The following is a 16,610-nucleotide window of genomic DNA, read 5'->3' on the forward strand; positions in this document are numbered from 1 at the left end:
GTGAACCAGTTGGGTTTTTACAACAATCGGCAATGGTTTCATGGTCATCATCAGACTTGTAAATCCAGATTTTTATTGATTTCAAATTCCACCATCTACCATGATGGGATTTGAACCCAGATTGCCAGAGCATTACCCTGAGTCTCTGGGATATTGGTCCAGTGACAATACCACCACCTCCCCTGAGAGAGAGGGAGTGTGACAGGGAGAGAGAGAATGTGAGAGGGAGGGGAAGAGAGAAAGAGAGTGAAGGAATGTGAGAGGGAAGAGGAGAGAGAGAGAGAGAGAAGGAATGTGGAGGGAAAGGAGAGAGAGAGAGAGAGAGACTGAGGAAGGAGAAGGGGATTGGCGGGAGAAGGAGGCCTCGGGGTAGGTGTGTGAGAGAGAGAGAGGGAACGTGAGAGGGAAGGGGAAGAGAGAAAGAGAGTGAAGGAAAGTGAGAGGGAAGGGGAGAGAGAGAGAGAGAGAGAGAGACACTGAGGAAGGAGAGGGAGATTGATGGGAGGAGAAGGAGAGGGAGGGTGTGGAAAACAGACAACATTTTTCACTTTCACACATACAGTTTATTTTATTTCTCTGTGTATTTATTTCCCAACTCCTTTTTTATAAAAAGTTTTTTATTTTTCCTTCTAAAGCTCCTCTCCTGGGCCTGGCTTTCAAGGGCTCTCTCTCTCCCCTTCCCTCTCACACTCCCTCACTCTCTTTGTCTCTTCCCCTCACTCTCACATTGTCTCTCTCCCTCTCACACTGCTGGAAGAACAATAACCAAAAAAAAAGTTAAAACCTTTCCATGACTTTCTTCCTCTTTTATATTTGGTCCAATAAATTAGTTTGTGAATAAGAGGAAGAAAAAATATTGTGGGTGAAATCCAGTTTTTTCTATTCCTCTTAGATTTTTCTTTAACTGTCTCTGCTACAGAAGTGTCTGTCTGTATATAAGCTTTTATTGGCTGTCATTGTGTGCGTACTTTCTTGTTTTAATAAAAAGTTTTGATGTGCAAAAAAAGTTGGGAGTCCAGTCGATCCAGAAGAGTCAGAGCTTCCAGGCCTTGAGTTTGCTTTAATATCAGCCACTGGAGGAGGACGATGGGGTGGTGGGGAGGGAGGGTAGTGTGTGTGTGTGTGTGTGTGTGTGGCGGGGGCGGGGGGGGTGCGCAGTGAGAAGGTAAATGAAGGAAAACTACTTAGTTGTTGGATTCTTGGCCGCCTGTCCAGCACTGACTTTCTCATTTCTTTCATATCCTTGAATGGACGTGTAGAACGAGTTTACAAATCCCTGCATCGAAAACAGTTTGGTTTTAAAATTAAATCTTTCGATTTGCTTTACCAGGGAGGAGCCCCTGAAAGCCAATATGTACTCCCCCTGCCGCACCGCCACACTCTAATCAAAATATAGCCCCTGAGAAAATCCCAAAAAGAGCCCTCAAAAAGAAATGACTTTGAGTCCTGGTGTAAATAAGGAGAGACCATTTCCAGAGACAGAAGGATCAGTAACCAAAGGGGACAGATTAAGGTACTTAGCAAAAGGACCAGAGGTGAGATAAGGAAATTTTTACACAGAGAGCTATTGTGGTCAGGAATACACTGCCTGAAAAGGATTCAGTAGGAACTTTCAAAAGAGAGTTGGATAAACACTTGAAGAGGAAACATTTGCATGGCTTTGGGAAAGAGTGAGACTAATTGGATTTCTCTTCAGAGTGCAAACACACACATGATAGCCTGAATGGCCTCCTGTGCTGTATCATTCCATGTTCAATGATTGTAGTGCAGGAACCATTCACTTCTCCCAATTGTAGCTGAGGATCAAACTGCCCGTCCAACACGTGGAGGAATTGAACTGCTCCATGCCAGAGTTACAGTCTGTCAATCACTTGTGGTAGTCCTACACTGGACAGTGTGCAGTTTATGTGTACACGGCCTGTGTTACCAGAGCCTGTCAGCTTTTATTAGCTCCCTTCTCATGTGGATTGGTGAGGTTTGGTGAGATGCTCAGATCTGATAACACCTCAACTGAAAGGTTACAGATTCTCACCATTCCTGAAAACAGAAAGAGATACAGAGGTGGTTACTGATCTAACTGCTTACACAGGGCTGTACTGGCAGGTCAGAAAGGTTAACCATATAGTACCCACAGAGGGATAACCTGGCAGTGTGTTGGGAATGAGGTGGAATCTACAAAGTGTCTCTGGTTGGAGGATGGAGAGCTTACTGACATTTGAGAGAGAGAGATGATTCACTGCCGAATCTCAGACAGCTGTCTGAAACTCTGTGTCTACATGGAGCACACGTAATGGCTCTTAGCCCGTACAATGTTGCTGTTTGAGAGAGAGGAGGAGGAGCAAGGAAATCCGCTGTGCCAGGCTTCTCTCTGGGAGGGTGTCTGTCCCATGTGGAGACGTTTGTGTATGGCGAGAGGAGGAGTGGGTGAAACAATCCTGGCACACATCACACTGGAAGGGTTTGTCTCCCGTGCAGTTCAGCTGATATCCCAGGAGGTACGACAATTGTGTGAAGGCTTGATTGCAGAATTCACACTGATGGGCCTTCTCCCCTGTGTGAGTGCATTGATGGATCAGGAGATACACTGACTGTGTGAAAACCTTTTCACACACCTCGCACCCGAATGGTTTCTCTGCAGTGTGGATCCACTCATGTCCCAGGAGTTTTGAAGTCTTCAGGAAAACTTAATCGTAAATCTCACCATTGAAGGGTTACTCGCCTTTGTGGATCCCCTGATGGAGCAGGAATTTCGACAAGCTTGTGAAGGCTTTGTGACACACCTCGCACATAAACAGCTTCTCCCTAGTGCCAATGTGTGGTGATTTGCTGTCGCTGACTGAAGGCTCGGTATAACACCTCATGTTTGAATGGTTTCTCCCCTGGGTGAATTGTCTTGTTTATCAGACAGGATGTCAATCTGTGAACAGCTTTCACACTTAAACAGCTTTAACTTCAAGTGAATGCATTAGTGTTTCATCAGCGTCGTTTACTGTGTTAACTCTTGGTCACATACCTCATGTTTGAATTGATTTTCCCTTGGGTGAATGCGCCGGTGATATAACAGACCTGATAATTGCGCAAAGCCTATTTTACACACCTCACAGGTAAATGGTTTTTCCCCAGTGTGAAGGCGTTGGTGTTGGCGGAGGGTCCATGACCAAGAGAATGATTTGTCGCACACTTCACACACGAGTGGTTTCTCCCTCGTGTGAATGCGTCAGTGTTCCACGAGGGTCGATGACTGTGTGAACGCTCGGTCACACACGTTACACTTGAAGGGTCTCTCCCCTGTGTGAATCCTCTGGTGCATCAGGAGATCAGAGGATTGCGTGAAAGCCTTCTCACAAATTTCACACTTGAAGGGTTTCTCACCTGTGTGGATTTTCTGATGGACCAGGAGGCTTGATGACTGGGTGAAGGCTTTGCCACACACCTCACACTTGAATGGTTTCTCTTCCATGTGGTTGTATTTATTTAACAGTTGTACAATAGATACATCTTGCATTTTAGGAGATCTTATGAACCTGTGGAGCCCTCCTCACACTTGAACAGCCTCTCACCTGTAGGAATGAGTCAGTAGTTCATGAGACTCAATGAATGATTGAAGCTCTCACCACACTTGGAGCCACTCACACTTCTTCCCAGCCTCACCCTGACTGATCACCACAGCCGAACCTTCGGAAAGGTTGGTTCTGATGGAAGGTTCCACACCACTGACCAGTTTCAGATCTGATGATATGTCAAAGCTCCCCTGACCCAACCAATTTCCAGATGATGTTTGACTGCCCAACCTTCTCTGTGTTGAGCAATGCTGTGAAGGGACTGGCAATCCAGCTTCATCTGTCCTACCCCCCTTAAACAGTATATATTTCACCATATTTTTACTTCTCTTTAGTTCTGAAGAAGAGTCATACTCAAAACGTTAACTCTGTCTTTATCTCCTCGGATGCTGTCAGACCTCCTGAGTCTTTCCAGCACTTTTTCTTTTTGCTGTGAGTGACTGGATGTCTCCCCACAGTTGTGCAGTTGTTCCTTGGGTGATGGTAAGGATCTATCTGCAGTGTCTATCCTCTCTGTATTCTCTGGTGTAGTATGGTGCAATCCTTCTGTAAAACAGGAAAAGGAAACATGATTTCCTCAAACTCCCTCTCCTCCTTTGCTGAAGAGCTGACTCCTCAGTTAGACACTGTTCCGCAATGAGTGCCAGTCTGCTATTCCCCTGTGTGGGGATCAGATGCAAGTCCTTTCTTTTTCCTCACTTGACTGTCACACATCCTCTGTTTCCAGCAGGGACACTGGATAGTGACCAGGAGCAGACAATGTGAATACTTTCTTCGCCCAGCCCCCCATCTTCCCAGGCACCGTGAGGACAATGGAAAAGACAGTCGGGCGGAATGTAAAGCAGGCTATCAATTCGCTATGAGCTCAAGTCGTGCTGGCAACTACCAGGAGAAATGTTAATTCAATGGAGGTTTTGAAATTTCTGCCCTTGTTTTCCACAATTATTTGAAGAAAACACACTGGGCAGTAAGTGCTAGAAGCTAAAGAAAATATTGCTTCAGTGTAGCTGACTGAAGGATTCTGGTTTATCCTGGGAAATTAGATACACTGCACTCGCTCAGACTGCACATCCCAAATTCAGCTATCAGCCACAGCACTGGGCAAAACTATCAAATCCAAGCCCAGGCTTTTGGGAAAGGATGAGACCTTCAGGTAAAATCTTTAAAGAAGGCATTAAAAGACATTTCAATAAATGTGTTTTCAGGTATGACAGCCGAATTGCTATGGTGCTAGATTAATAACCCAAAGATTATAAGTTCAAATCAAACCACAAAAAGTTACATACATAGAATTACAGTGCAGAAACAGGGCATTTGGCCCAATTGGTCCATGCTGGTGTTAATGCTCCACATGAGCTTCCTCTCACCCCTCTTCATCTCACCCTATCAGCATATCCTTCTGTTCCTTTCTCACTCATGTGTTTATCTAGTTTCCATTTAAAGGCATCTATGTTAATCACCTCAACCACTTAATGTTGTGAAAATGAATTTAATACATTTTGGAATTTGTAAAATAGTATAAAAATAAAAACATGAAAACTTTACGATTGAACTGAAATCCCAAATATTGTCCTTCAGGGAAGGGAACCTGCTACAACTACCTGGTCTGGTCTCTGTGTAACTTCAGTCCCACACAATGTGGTTGACTCACAACTGTCCTCTGAAGTAGCCAAGCAAACGATGATAAAAAATCACTACAAAGTCCAATTATAGGAGGAAAATCAGATAGATCTGGACAATCCTGGCATTGTGTCAGAATAAGATTAAGGTGATCTCAGCCCAGTGAAATCTGTAAAGTCTCTCTTACCAAGGTCTGAGGACGAATACCCAAGTGAGGAGAGCTGCCCCACAGACTGGTCAAGTAGCAGTGATACTCACTGAATCGTATCAATCTGGAAACATCCCAGACTCCTCCGTCACCATCCCTGGGTATGTCCCATCCCACTGGCAGATGGGGAAGTCACAATATTGACTCCATGGAGTCTTGTGGCTTCAGATCAAACAAGTTCAAGGAAAACTGCCACTCCCCTGATGAATGGGTATTTCAACATGTTAATCATCAGTAGGGAAGTAGACAAAGGACAGATTCCAAAACTGGGCATCCATGAGGTGCAGTGAGCCATCAGCAGCAGCAGATTGTATTCCACCACAAGCTCACAGTTCAGCATAGTTCTGTTAGGAAATAGAGATAGTTTAAGTAAGTTATATTTATATTTGTGGGTGTTAGGAATGAATTTTAGCTTTAAAGCTTAAGTTTGATTTGTATTTCTGTACCTGTGTGTTAAGAGAGGTCAAATGGATTTTTAGTTTCGCTTTAAAAGGCTGCTTGCATTTCTAGTGAGACATGTACGACCCCTATAAAGTAAAATAAACACACTAGAGTAGAAAGAACACTGCTGTTGTCTAGCAACAGGCAGCCAGATAGGCAGGTTCCTCCCATAGATACACAGAAGAAAGACAGTAGTTTTGATTTGAAAGCTGTGGAGTTCAGCTGGTTTTTGAATGTAGCTGCTGGAGGGAGACTGAGCAAAGGGATAGCCAGTCCCAAGCTAAGGAAAACCCCAAAAGTCCAGGGGGGTGAAAGAGGGGAAAGTCCAAAGAAGACCTTCTAGTTAAAGGAAAGACAGGAACCTGAGAAAAGGTCCTGTTAAGTGAAGTTAAGAGTGAGGGACAGAGAGAAAGGCTACAAGTTTCAGATTTAAAGTGAGGACAGCTTGCAAGAAGCAAGAAGGTTCAAAGAGACAACTGAAGATCTGTAATTCTTTGCTATGGGTATGTGAAACAGTGGTGTACTGTTGACAGCTGAGACAGTGAGAGTGTGCAAAGAAGACAGCTTGAGTACATGTGGTGACCCAGGGAAGGGGAACATCAGAAGAAGAGTTTGAAACCCTGGAGGTGAACCCTTGTGGAAGGCGTCTGAGAGAAAATGTCGGTTTGGGAGAAGATTCCAAGATGAGGTCTTGGAGAGTGGAGATTGGAAACCCTCATGTAAAGGATGGAATTCAGAGAGACTGGTTGGTTCAGGGTGTGACAAGCGTCTGAAGGGGAGTTAAGGAGAGATCCATTGCACCTGGTTGAGGAGGAATCTGTTACGTGAGATCAGAGTGTGGTGTGTCTGACCACAGGGTGCCATAGGTTTACGTGGACTCTGTCCTTACTGTGTACATTAGAGTATAATATAGCTTTTGTGAGTTGTGTTATCCTTACAAATCTGTATGCATCTGTAAAGGTATAGTTGTGGGTGAAGAAGTATTGTAATATAGTTAATATTTTCTTGTTGAATAAATGTTTTATTCTTTTGTTAAAAGTTCATCAGCTGACCCCTGTGCCTCTGTTCAGAAGCCACACTCCACATATAAATGAAAGTTAGGATCTATCAAGCTGGGTTCCACTCTGGGATCAGGCTCCTCCAGGGGTAACCTCAGCTGGGATTGTAACGACCCTCATTCCATGATTATCATCAAACCAGTAAATAGACATGTCAGGAGCAGCATTGGCTCCCTTTCTGTCGCTTGCCTCTCTGCCCACCTCTGCCTTCCTCTCTATCTGGTCTGAGATCAGGAATTGCCCTTAACCCCACACCCCCAACCCACCCATGCAGGGAGGGGGACTGCAGCCTGAAAGGTGCATCCTTCAGTGCTTCTTAACACACTGAGTTTGAACTAGTGTACAGCCATTCCTACCCTGCTCTGCTGCCAGTTAAAGGTTATAACCCAATCTCCCTTTACAATCAGGCTGCCCCCTCACTGGGAGACTGCTTCACAGTGAGGGTCAGTAGGATAGTGAACCATGAGAGGAATTACGCTGCTCCTACTGAACGCCTGCTCACTTTCTGACTTTTTACACAACAATAATAGACAATAACAACTTGCATTTATATAGCACCTTTCGCATAGTTCAATATCCTAAGGTGCTTTGCAAGTGTTAACAATATTTGACACTGAGGCACATAAAGCAATATTCATACATATGACCAAAAACATGGTTAAAGAGGAAGATTTTAAGGAGTGTCTTACAGGAGGAAAGAGAGTTAGAGAGATGGAGGGGTTTAGGGTGGGAATTCCAGAGCTTCAGGCCCAGGCAGCTGGAGACAGAAGGCATGGGGGAGAAAGGGGCATGGGAAGGAGGAGCAGGGAAGATAGTGGGAGGGGAGACTGAGCCAGTGCTTAGAGAGTGACTCTGTTACTCGGTGAATGCGACTAGGGGAGTGAATTTGGCAGTCAGTCTGTGCTTGGACAGCAGCACTGTGACTTGGGGAGTGTCATTTGGATGTTGACTCCAACTCTGAGGAAATTAACTAAGGGACAGTTAGATCATGAGGGGATGTGGGCAAGTGCTGGTGAGAGAGAGACAGGGTAGACAGAGTAGTGCTGGTAAAAACCGGGGGTGGGGTGGTGCTCTCTGACAATAGGAAGAGCCACCCAACGTCCAGCCGAGTTTCTAGTGAAAGCTCATCTCGAGCTAAAACATTAACTCTGTTTCTCTCCACAAATGCTGCCTAACCTGCTGAGTATTTCCAGAATCTTTTCTTTTTATTCTAGTTTTAAAAGCATAGAAACAGATCATTCAGACCATCTGCTTTCTCCCAGGGCTTGTGTCCAGTGAGTAGGACTGATATCGCTTAGCCCACTTTTGCCTCTTCAGCTGTAGCCAGAGAATTTCCTGTGATGGTTAATCTTCCCACCCCCATCGCTATGGAGTCCGACCAAGGGTCTATCCTCAGTCCCCACCTATTTCTCATCCACACGCTGCCCCGTGTAACCATCTGATGACCTGATGTCAGATTCACAGAGGGTCTCTTACAATCTGTCCCATTTTACCTCGAGTCAGAAAGAAATGCCCCTCACCACCAGACAAAACAGAAATCTAGTAGTAAAGGAATGGCAAGCAGACAGCTTCAAGAGGGAGAGAAATGATTTGAGGACCGGGCCATGGAGCGGAGCACCTTAGATCTACAATTTTAACTGGGGCAGGGTCTAAATGGAGGACAGGCCCTTCAGCACCAGTAAGGGAGATGGAGTCAAAACTGGGAGAGTCAAACTTTTATACTTTTACTCCACAGTCTGGAAAAAACAGTCTCTCACCAGTCACAGAAAACCAATGTCGAACGTAGTCCCATGTTATCCATTTAACCATGTTGATGGGTGCCTGAAAAGGAGGGTGAAGGAGGGGGGATGGGGGAGTGAGGGGGGGGTGGTTGGGGGTGAAGGAGGGGGGTTGGGGGTGAAAGAGGGGGGATGGGGGTGAAGAAGGGAAATGGGAGTGTCATGAAGCTATTAATATATATATTATTGGAAAATATTTTTATTTTAAAATAGATTTAGTCTGTGGGTGTGTCTTAATCGGATGAAAACCAGCTAGTCTGGATGTGTAATAGTTTGGAGATGTGAGAGATACATCTTTTGAATAGAGCAAGAAATGGGGTGAAATCTAGCACCTTGCTAGCAGAGACCAAGCAATATGTTTATCTTACTAATAAAATTGGTACTATGAAAGGGGTTTTATTGTTAAAAGAGGTAGAGTTCAAAGAGGCTAATGATACATTGAGAATTTACATTCAATGAGATATGCTAGGTATATCAGAGGGTACTTTTGTGCGTTCAGAGCAGAGACAATGAAAGATCGAAGTAGCTGTAAGCCTACAACTGTCTCCACAGGAACCAAAGTGATAGGAAACTCATTTTGAATTTGTAAGGTGAAAATACTTTGCCTGGTGTCTGGTTAAGTCTATGTATTGCTGTTGCCTTAATAGAGATTAGTTTGGGAATTTGTTAAAAGTTATGATCGTGGTAATTTGTGAATATATTTATTTGTATATATATATATATTTGTAAATTAATAAAATGTGTCACTTAGTTTAATATAAAACCTCTCGAGAACTGGCGGTCTGATTCCTGAATTTAGAGTTGCATTTCAAACATAACACTTAAACTTGTAGGTTATGACAGTTGTTTAAAGTTTCCCTCTGGGATTTTTAAATAACTCATCTTTACCGAAAGGCTGTTTCATAACAACTGGGGGCGCTTGCTGGAATAAAAATATTTCAAATCCCTTGAATGGTTTAGAATTGGTGAATCTTAAGGTTATGAGTACGAGAAGCATTTTGAATTCATGAGTTGGTGAGGTAGTTTAGAAGTAGTGAGACTGCAAGATGGCTTTGGCAATTGCTAAGACTTGTCTGGGAATAGAAGAGATAACTCTGATTGGGTTGGGAAAAATAACCAAAAGTAAGTTAACAGAGTTGGCAGATAAGTTAAAACTGGGGTTACCGAGGGTGCTAGGAAATCAGATATAATTAAAAGTATAGCACAGCATCTACAGTCAGAAGTGAAACCTGACACTAGTGAGCCACAGCTGGAGGTAGTGAGACTTCAGTTACAAATGAAAAAGCTTGAATTAGAAGCAAAGGACAGAGAAATGGCTTTTAAAAGGGAATTAGAAATTGTGAAGATAGAGAAGGAGGAAAGAGAAAAAGAGAGAGAAAATTCCAACTGAAAATGTTGGCAATTAAAAATAGATGCCAGTAGGTGAGGAAGGATTTATCTCCAGAGTAGAACCCAGTGGGGAGATGTTTAAATTTGTACAAGCTCTTCCAAAGTTTGAGGAAAAAGATATTGAAGCATTCTTTATTTAATTTGAGAAGCTAGCTAAACAGATGAAATGGTCACAGGAAAACTGGACCTTATTATTACTGTCTAAGTTGTGAGTTAGGGCACTTGAGGTATATGCTTAGCTGTCAGAACAAATGTCGGTGAATTATGATGTGGTGAAAAAAGCTACTTTGAGTGCATATGAGTTGGTTCCTGAAGCATTCGGGCAGATATTTAGGAAAATGAGAAAACAGCCTAGGCAAATTTATATTGAGTTTGAAAGAGTAAAACAAAGTAATTTTGACTGGTAGATATAGGCATTAAAAATAGGGACAACATATGGAGCTCTTCGGAAAGTCATTCTTCTGAAAGAATTTAAAGATTCAATCCCTTCAGTAGTGAGAACCCATGTGGAGGAACAGAGGGTTGATTCTGCAAGACAAGCAGCAGAGATAGCTGATGGTTATGAGTTAGTTCATAGAGCTAAACCGTTTTTTCATTTACCTCTCAAATTGGAAAAGGGTAAAACATAGGAAGGCGAAAGGAAGGCAGGTAGTCAGGGAAGAGGAGTAGCTGGAAGTTCCCAGTAAGTTTTTTCTCAGAACAAAAAGGAAGATGCTGAAGGTAGAAGTGACATTCGAAAACTGAGGTGTTTTCATTGTAATAAAGTGGGGCAAAGTCAGAATGTTGGAGATTGCAGGAAAAATCTGTTGGATTTGTTGGGGTACAGAAAAGCTCTGGAAGTAAAAGTACTGTGGGTTCTGAAGTTCAGGCACAGGAGAAACCAGTACAGGTAAAACAGGGAGAATCAGTGAAAGGTAAAGAAGTGGGAATGTGTTCATAGTTTGCTCAAGGGAATTCTGAGGAGCAGGTTGCAGAAATGTTTAAAGATTTTGTATGTGAAGGGAAAGTCTTTCCATGTGTACAGGGTGGAGTAGGTAAATATGTTAAAATTTTAAGAGACACGGGGGTAGACTGTCCTTAATGTTGTGGGATAGTCATATTTGTTGTTCAAAGGGAGTATTGCAGGAACGGGAAGTAATAACAAAAACAGAAACAGAAATACCTGGAAAAACTCAGCAGGTCTAGCAGCATCGGTGGAGAAGAGCATAGTTGACGTTTCGAGTCCTCATGACCCTTCAACAGAACTAAGTAAAAATAGGAAAAGGGAAAAATATAAGCTGGTTTGGGGGTGGGGGGGGGGTGGTTTGTTGGGACAAGCAGCCAGTAATAGGTGGAGATAACCAAAAGATGTCACAGACAAAAAGGACAAAGAGGTGTTGAAGGTGGTGATATTATCTAAAGGAATGTGCTAATTAAGAGTAGAAAGCAGGACAGACAAGGTACAGATAGCTCTAGTGGGGATGGGGTGAAGGAATACTAAAAGGGCTAAAAGGTAGAGATAAACAATGGGTGGAAATACATTTAAAAATAATGGAAATAGGTGGGAAAAGAAAAAATCGATATAAATTATTGGAAAAAACAAAAAGGAGGGGGAAGAAACGGAAAGGGGGTGGGGATGAAGGAGAGAGTTCAAGATCTAAAATTATTGAACTCAATATTCAGTCTGGAAGGCTGTAAAGTGCCTAGTTGGAAGATGAGGTGCTGTTCCTCCAGTTTGCGTTGAGCTTCACTGGAACAATGCAGCAAGCCAATGACAGACATGTGGGCTTGAGAGCAGGGTGGAGTGTTAAAATGGCAAGCGACAGGGAGGTCTGGGCAATGCTTGCGGACAAACTGAAGGCGTTCTGCAAAGCGGTCACCCAATCTGTGTTTGGTCTCTCCAATGTAGAGGAAACCGCATTGGGAGCAACGAATGCAGTAGACTAAATTGAGGGAAGTGCAAGTGAAATGCTGCTTCACTTGAAAGGAGTGTTTGGGCCCTTGGACGGTGAGGAGAGAGGAACTAAAGGGGCAGGTGTTGCATCTTCTGCGGTTGCATGGGAAGGTGCTGTGGGAGGGTGTTGAGGAGTAGTGGGTGATGGAGGAGTGGACCAGGGTGTCCCGGAGGGAACGATCCCCACGGAAGGCCGACAGGGGGGGTGAAGGGAAGATATGTTTGGTGGTGGCATCATGCTGGAGTTGGCGGAAATGGTGGACGATAATCCTTTGAATGCGGAGGCTGGTGGGGTGATAAGTGAGGACAAGGGGGATCCTTTCTGGGAGAGAGAAGAAGGCGTGAGGGCGGATGTGCTGGAGATGGGCTGGACACGGTTGAGGGCCCTGTCAACCACCGTGGGTGGAAAACCTCGGTTAAGGAAGGAGGACATGTCAGAGGAACTGTTTTTGAAAGTGGCATCATCAGTACAGATGCGACGGAGGCGAAGGAACTAAGAGAATGGGATGGAGTCCTTACAGAAAGCAGGGAGTGAGGAGCTGTAGTCGAGGTAGCTGTGGGAGTCGGTAGGCTTGTAATGGATATTGGTGGACAGTCTATCACCAGAAATTGAGACAGGTCAAAGAAGGGAAGGGAAGTGTCAGAGATGGACCATGTGAAAATGATGGAGGGGTGGAGATTGGAAGCAAAATTAATAAATTTTTCCAAGTCCTGACGAGACCATGAAGCAGCATCGAAGTAATCATCGATGTACTGGATAAAGAGTTGGGGGAGGGGGCCGGAGTAGGACTGGAACAAGGAATGTTCCACATACCCCATAAAGAGACAAGCATAACTGGGGCCCATGTAGGTACCCATAGCCACAATTTTTATTTGGAGGAAGTGAGAGGAGTTAAAGGAGAAATTGTTCAGTGTGAGAACAAGTTCAGCCAGACGGAGGAGAGTAGTGGTGGATGGGGATTGTTCGGGCCTCTGTTCGAGGAAGAAGCGGAGAGCCGCCAGACCATCCTGGTGGGGGATGGAGGTGTAGAGGGATTGGACGTCCATGGTGAAGAGGAGGTGGTTGGGGCCAGGGAACTGGAAATTGTTGATGTGACGTAAGGTGTCAGAGGAATCACAGATGTAGGTGGGAAGGGACTGGACAAGGGGAGAGAGAAGGGAGTCAAGATAGCAAAAAATGAGTTCCGTGAGGCAGGGACAGGCTGACACGATCGGTCTGCCGGGACAGATCTGTTTGTGGATTTTGGGTAGGAGGTAGAAGGTTGACGTCCGAGGTTGGGCGACTATCAGGTTGGAAGCTGTGGAAGGAAGATCTCCAGAGGAGATGAGGTCAGTGACAGTCCTGGAAACAATGGCTTGATGTTCAGTGGTGGGATCATGGTCCAGGGAGAGGTAGGAGGAAGTGTCTGCGAGTTGACGCTCAGCCTCTGCGAGGTAGAGGTCAGGGCGCCAGACAACAACAGCACCACCCTTGTCAGCGGGTTTGATGACAATGTTAGGGTTGGACCTGAGAGAACGGAGTGCAGTAAGTTCAGAGAGAGATAGGTTAGAGTGGGTGAGAGGAGCAGAGAAATTTCATGGAGATGCTAAACCTATTCCGTTGTGGAAGGTAGATTTAAATAACAGGTGAAGTTACAGTTGCAGTGGTGGAAAATTTGCCCATTGCAGGGGTTCAATTTATTCTGGTTAATGATATAGCTGGATCGCAAATGTAGGTGGTGCCTATTGTAGTTGAGTGTTTTCAACAGAGTTATTGCAGAAGGAACATCCTGGATTGTTTCCTGATTATGTGGTAACGAGATCAAAGGCTCAGAGGGAAGAGCAAGACAAATTAGATAAGCAGGCAATTCAAAGGCAAAGTCCCATGATGAAGGGGGGTGGTGATGATGAAGGATGGGGGGAGACGGGGGTGAAGAGAAGAAGGGGGATGGGGGGGGAGGGGTGAAGGGGGTTAAACGGCTGAGATCCTGGTTCCCGCCGCCCTGGGTTGGGATTTACAGGTGCAGCACCTCCAATTCCAGCCCCGCCCTCGTGACAGCCACTCGGGCTCACGCTTTCTCATTCGAGCTCCCGAACGCTGGACGCCAAGCGCGCGTCAGAACTACAACCCCCATCGGGTACCGCGGGCTGATCTGCAGACAGATTCCATTACAGTCGCTCCATGCACTATGGGTAATGCAGTTCGGAGTGCGTCTCCAAAGCGCCTGCGCAGAACCGAAGGCGCAGGGTCTGGGACAAGTCCTGTCTCTCGTCTATGACTGGCTGTTTTGTATGATTGACACATACATTGTGGACGGGATATTAATTAATTTTTCTGTCCCCAATTGGCTGTGAGAGACGTCAATCAGAGAGCCCACCCACTCTACCCATTCTCTCCTCTTCCACAGCTGGTTCACTTCCTGTAGGGATTGAAAACCAAGTGAGGAGATGGTGAGTGAAGGAAGAGAATTTATAATAATTACATCATGTAATGTTCAGGATTAAATATCCAGTGAGTGAAGGAGCAGAGTTTATACAGATTACATCCCATAATATCCACACTAATGTTCAGGGTTGAATATCCAGGGTGATGGAAGATTCTTGTGATGTATCGTCCCTGGATAGTGTCCTGGTGGTGGAGGGAGTGGGTATTGAGTCACACACACAAGAACACGAACTAGGAGTAGGCAATTCAGCCCCTGAGCCTGCCCCGCCATTCAATACGATCATGGCTGATCTCGTTTCGGCCCTAGCCCAATTTTCCGCCCTCTCCTCATAACCTTTTAACACCCAAAATAGGTGGGAAAGTAAGTTGCAATGAAGAAATAAGAAATTTACAAATGGATATGGACAGGTTAGGTGAATGGGCCAAAATTTGGCAGTTGGAGTTTAATGTGGATAAGTGTGAGGTTATCCATTTTGGCCGGAATAATAAAAAGGCGTCTTATTTCAGTGGAGAGAAACTTCAGAACTCTTCAGTGCAGAGGGATCTGGGTGTCCTTGTGCAGAGTCTCATGATAGTGGCTCTGATTAGGGGACTGACTGTGTTCCTGATCCTGTCCGGACTCTTCAGTGTTGTAGATGTTCCCATCCATGTGAGTGGTGAATATTCCATCACACTCCTGACTTGAGATTTCTCGACAGTGGGGAGGATTTGAGTGGTCTGGAGGGGAGTTCTCCCAGCACCTCAGGAGGAGGCTGGGTTTGATCAGCCACTCACTATTTTTAGCTGAAGATATATTAACATGTGCCCTGCACTCATGAGCCGGACTCCAACATGGTTGAGAATGGAGCCAACTCGTCCTGTTACTGGATTGGTTGTTCACAATTCTCGACAAGATGTGACAGGACGACAGAGCTTTGTTCTGATCTGTTGGTTGGGAGGCTGTTTAGCTCATTATTACCTGCAGCTCTTAGTGTTTAGCCTGTACTGTAAACTATACCCAATGCTGCTGGGACATACACAGGGAAGAGGACGGAGGAGTCTGGGATGTTTCCAGACTGATACGATTCAGTGAGTATCACTGCTACTTGAACAGTCTGTGGGGCAGCTCTCCTCACTTTAATCTTATTCTGACACAATGCTAAGATTGTCCAGATCTATCTGATTTTCCTCTTATTTTTGGACTTTGTAGTGATTGTTTATCATTGTTTGCGAGGCCACTTCAGAGGGTAGTTCAGAGTCAACCATGTTGTGTGGGACTGGATCACATGTAGACCAGACCAGGCAGTTGTAGCAGGTTCACTTCCCTGAAGGAGAATATTTGGGCTTTTAGGACAACCTGAAAGTTTTCATGTTTTTATTTTAATAAACACCAGCATGGACCAATTGGGCCGAATGGCCTGTTTCTGCACTGTAATTCTATGCATATAACTTTCCGTGGTTGGATTTGAACTCTCAATCTCTGGATTGTTAATCCAGCACCATAGCAATTCGGCTGCTATATCTGGAGACACATTTATTGAAATGTCTTTTAATGCCTTCTTTAAAGATTTTACCTGAAGGCCTCTGCCTTTCCCAAAAGCCTGGGCTTGGATTTGATAGTTTTACCCAGTGCTGTGGCTCATCACTGAATTTGGGATGTGCAGTCTGAGCGAGCGCAGTGTATCTAATTTCCCAGGATAAACCAGAACCCGTCAATCAGCTACACTGAAGCAATATTTTCCTTAGCTTCTAGCACTTCCTGCTCAGTGTGTTTTCTTCAAATAATTTTCTTCACATAGATACATGGGGCGACATTTTAAAATCTCCATTGTTTTAACATTTCGCCCGAGTATTTTTTAATATATTACACACATACTCCAAGGGTAAAACTGGTCCTCCAACACAATACAAGTTCATAGTGAATTGATAGCCCATTTTACACTCCGCCCGACTGTCTTTTCCATTGTCCTCACGGTGCCTGGGAAGATGGGGGGGCTGGGCGGAGGAAAGAAAGTGGCCACCTTGTCTGGTCCTGGTCACTATCCAGTGTCACTGCTGGAAACAGAGGGTGTGTGACAGTCAAGTGAGAGAAAAGAAAGGACTTGCATCTGATCCCCCACACAGGGGAATAGCAGACTGGCACTCACTGGAACAGTCTCTAACTGAGGAGACAGCCCCTTCAGCAAAGGAGGAGAGGGAGTTGGAGGAAATCATGTTTC

The 16,610-nt window shown here is 44.8% G+C and overlaps 1 protein-coding gene across 3 annotated transcripts in view; it reads left to right on the forward strand.

Moving 5' to 3' along the window:
* Nucleotides 1-16,610, forward strand: part of LOC121291745 (zinc finger protein 271-like) — a 40,239-nt gene that overhangs the window by 3,020 nt on the left and 20,609 nt on the right. The window contains exon 1 of one of the 3 annotated variants that reach the window (XM_041213261.1): nucleotides 14,392-14,417. The exons of the other annotated variants lie outside the window; for them this stretch is intronic. The gene's annotated coding sequence lies outside the window, so the exon portion shown is untranslated. Of the gene's footprint in view, nucleotides 1-14,391; nucleotides 14,418-16,610 lie in introns of those variants that run through there. 3 annotated transcript variants of the gene reach the window in all.

Source organism: Carcharodon carcharias, chromosome 19, assembly GCF_017639515.1.
Source record: "Carcharodon carcharias isolate sCarCar2 chromosome 19, sCarCar2.pri, whole genome shotgun sequence".
NCBI lineage: Eukaryota > Metazoa > Chordata > Chondrichthyes > Lamniformes > Lamnidae > Carcharodon > Carcharodon carcharias.